The sequence below is a fragment of the Schistocerca serialis genome, chromosome 8 (assembly GCF_023864345.2).
Source record: "Schistocerca serialis cubense isolate TAMUIC-IGC-003099 chromosome 8, iqSchSeri2.2, whole genome shotgun sequence".
NCBI classification, from domain to species: Eukaryota; Metazoa; Arthropoda; class Insecta; order Orthoptera; family Acrididae; genus Schistocerca; species Schistocerca serialis.
In genome coordinates, this window is record NC_064645.1 from 540149066 (window position 1) to 540153097 (window position 4032).

Genomic DNA, 4032 nt, shown 5'->3' on the forward strand with positions numbered 1-4032 from the left:
AAACTAATTTAGACAAGACATCCGTATGGTGCAAAAGGCAATGGACCCTAAAAACGAAACCCGTAAAGTCATCCACATGAGTACTAAAGGGCATCCGTTAAATTTCAGTTACACGGTAAATCACACAGATGTAAACGCTGTAGATTCAACTACACATCTGGGAGTATATGTTATGAAGAGTTTAAATGAGAAAGATTACAACAATAATGTGGCGGGGAAGGCGAACCTAAGACTGTTTTATTGGAAGATCCCTTGGAACATGCACCAAACGCAGTAAAGAGACTTCCTACACTATACTTCTCCGTCCTTTGCTAGATTACTGCTGTTAGGAATGGAATCATTACTAGACAGGACTTACGGAGAACATCGAAAAAGTTCAAAGAACGGTGGTTCGTTCTGTAGTATTACGAAATACGCGAGTGAGTGTCACGGATATCAAAGGCAACTAGGTGTTCAATCATTAGAATAAGGGCTTCATCACTGTGGTGAGATCTTTTCACGAAATTTCAACTTTCTACTCAGAATGCGAAAAGATTTTGGTGACACTTGTCTACATAGGGAGAAATAATAATTGAAATAAAGCAAGAGAAAGAACTGCTCGCAAACAAAGACTTAAGTGTTTTCCCCGCGCTATGCGAGAGAGGAACGGTAGAGGAGTCGAAATGGTTCTGTGAACTCCCTGCCAAGTATCTAAGTGTGAATTCCAGAGTAGTCATGTAAGATGCAGATGTAGATTAGTTCGATACAAAGAGCTGTCCAAAAATGGCTGACATATTACTGCACTAAGAAATGAAAGTGCGCAACGGTTGGTCAGTTTTAGTACGAAATCATGTTATAAGAGTGAATGGAGGCTCTCGGTGTTGAAGGCAATACAGTTGGTTGCTGTACGTTTCTGTGCCCATTTCTTTGAATTGTAGATTTATTTTCTTTTATTGTACGACCTCCTCCTCGTCCGCCTCCCCACCCGTCTCTCTCTCTCTCTGTCTCTCTCCCCTCCTTCAACAGAATCAGGAGTTTTACCATTTACCATACGGAGCAGAGTTACCGTTGTAGATGAAATCATCCATACTTTAATTTCACTTCAGGTTCATTAGCTAATATTTTCCAGGCCTAGTACAGTTATTGCATACTTCGGTGCTCGTGAAATAACACCAGAAGAGCAGGAAGCTAAACAGACATGAAAGGAGTTTTAAAGCAAATACGAAAAGCAAAGAATCTTCAGTCCGACGGCAAGCAACCCCAATTAATGTCACTTACAGGTCGTTAAGTCATTAAACGTGTAGCGTTATGGTGTCGACGTACGGATTACCTGTTATTAGACACAGAGATCTCTATGCAGTACGTATGTAACACACTCGTCTTTGACGTCGCAGTGTAATCGATATATGGACACACGTACGTGTTCACACACACACACACACACACACACACACACACACACACAAATGGTCCTGCTGCCGCGGACACGCAGACACGCTTCATCCCTGGCAGCAACGGCGAACTTTGGTGCTCCACCCAGCCACACTATACTTCATGGCCGTAGTCGTTCTTTTCGCCGCTGCTGCCGACAACCCATTCAACGGGATTTGCATTTTTGGCTCTCTCCGAACTGCCTCTCGTAACACTGTGTGGTGACACGGCACACAAAGCCGCCACGACGGATAACGCTGTAAACAGCATGGTGCTTTGCAACATCCCCCTGCGGCCATATTGCCAATTCTGCTCTTGAAATGGGAGGGGAACGGGGGTGGGAAAGGGGAGAATCGAAACTATTTCTAAAGTTAGGATAACAGAAAAATGGTACTTGAAGCTGTTGTACCGCTACGTGCAAAAGAGATTCCATACAACTGCACCCTATTTTTAACAGCAATCTCTCTTGAAGGCTCCAAGCCAATCATGCCATACTAATTTATATTTTACTAAAATCCCTTCCGAAAGATCTCAGGCAAAATTTTCCAAGTCTTAGTCAGCACAAACATCCACGTCTGCCTACTTCCTCTCCGAGCCACCACACTGCTCATAGTGGAGGGTGTCTTCTATCGCTGGTGTCATTGGTTCTCCTGTTCTACCCCAAAACGGAAGGAGGGAAATATGACTGTCTATACGCTCCCCTACGAGTCCTGATTAGCCCTTGCATTAGTTACGTATGTATTTTGGTGGCTGCAGGAACGGTCCGCAGTATGTCGAAAATGTTTGCTCTACAAGCTTTGTCAGTTGTGATTAGGAAAGACCTTTTCCCCAGGTATTTCCATACAGTTCACGGAGCATTTTCGTAACAATCGTGTACTGGTCCAGCCTATCCTTTATCGGCGCGCCTTTGTGTAGCTTCGATGTCTTCCTTTCTCCCGATCTTGCGGGGATTCCAAACACTTGAGCAGCAGTCAGGAACGGGTCCAACAATTCTTTTGTAAGTGGTCTCCTTTTCAGTCGAGCAACTTTTTCCTAGAATTCTCCCCATAAATCTTAGTCGACCATTCGCATTCTCCACAACTGACCTCATGTGCTCGTTCCATTTAGTAATGGTTTGAAACATTATATTTTATGATACGGGATTTGTTGTGAAACTTCCTGGCAGATTAAAACTGTGTGCCGGACCGAGACTCGAACTCGGGACCTTTGCCTTTCACGGGCAAGTGCTCTACCAACTGAGCTACCCAAGGCACGACTAACGCCACGTCCTCACAGCTTTACTTCTGCCAGTACCTCGTCTCCTACTTTCCAAACTTTACAGAAGCTCTCCTGCGAACCCTGCAGAACTAGCACTTCTGAAAGAGCTCTGTTTTGTTTACTTACCCTGCAGTAATACCACCACATCCGGAAAGCTACTGCAGAAAAGAAAAACAGGTGATAAGCGAGCAAATTCACACACACATTCATTGCTAAACCTCATAAATAACATGAAATAGAAAAAAACGATATGCTTAATTATACACCTAATATCAATTCAATTCACGCACACACACACACACACACACACACACACACACACACACACACACACACACACACACACACAGAGAGAGAGAGAGAGAGAGAGAGAGAGAGAAGAGGGGTGGGACGGGAGAACGGCCTTGAGAGATCGCAGATATTACGAATACACAAGTTGTCAATGAAGTTCTATAATTGGCTACAACATTCAAAATGTAACACAAAGTAAACTAGTGTTCATATTCTGAGCACAATACTAATGAAATACGATTACAGGAATCAGAATACTTCTAAAACCGTAAAAAGAACAAGAATATTAGAGCAGCATCTATAGAGCTTCTAAGTAGAAATATGGACTGTTATTACATTAAAGACCTTGGCAGGGTTGCAGTATGTTGCCGACTGTCTGTAAAATACATATGCAGTATTTCCTGGAACGTTGGAATCAATCATGCGGAGATACGGGAATATCTTTTAAGCATCATACTGTCTACTCACTATGTGCAGATCATCAAATGCTGATAGCACAAAGTAGAGAAGATTCCAATTTTATGATAAAGAGTCTGATGGAAGCATTTGAACAAGGCGGGTTTATAATAAATATGAGCAAAATAGAATATCTAGTAGATATAGGGATATAATATTGCCGCAACGATCCATTAATGTTGTAAAGTAGTTAAAATACTGATAATCGATTATCCATTTCTCAGAAAGCTTTAAAGCAGATCTGGAACGCAGGATCCAACAGGCAAGACGTGAAATTAAAATGCTAAATGGAGTTCTGTGGAGCCGGGCAATATCAAAAGAAACAAAGAAGCGGTTTCTTCAAACAACAGTGGAAAGTATACTAACATATGATACAGTAGGATGGACCCTGGCGAGCGGCAGGGAAACGAGTCCAGATTGTAGTGATGGATGGAATAAGGAGAGCAGCTAGGATATACAAAACAGAGCGGAGAAGAAATGAGGAAAACTGATAGAGAAAGGATAATGAACAACCAGTCGTGTAAAGAACTGAGAATAAAGTTCTTTGATGGTGTGACCATGTACAGCGAATGGTGCAAGGACGATGGCCGAAACCAGTCCTGGCATGATCGCTGTCAG

The 4032-nt window shown here is 42.7% G+C and overlaps 1 non-coding gene across 1 annotated transcript; it reads right to left on the reverse strand.

Moving 5' to 3' along the window:
* Positions 1-2586: 2586 nt before the first annotated feature.
* Trnas-uga (transfer RNA serine (anticodon UGA)) lies at positions 2587-2662 on the reverse strand. Its single transcript has one exon. It is a non-coding gene; the product is annotated as a tRNA-Ser (tRNA).
* Positions 2663-4032: the final 1370 nt, after the last annotated feature.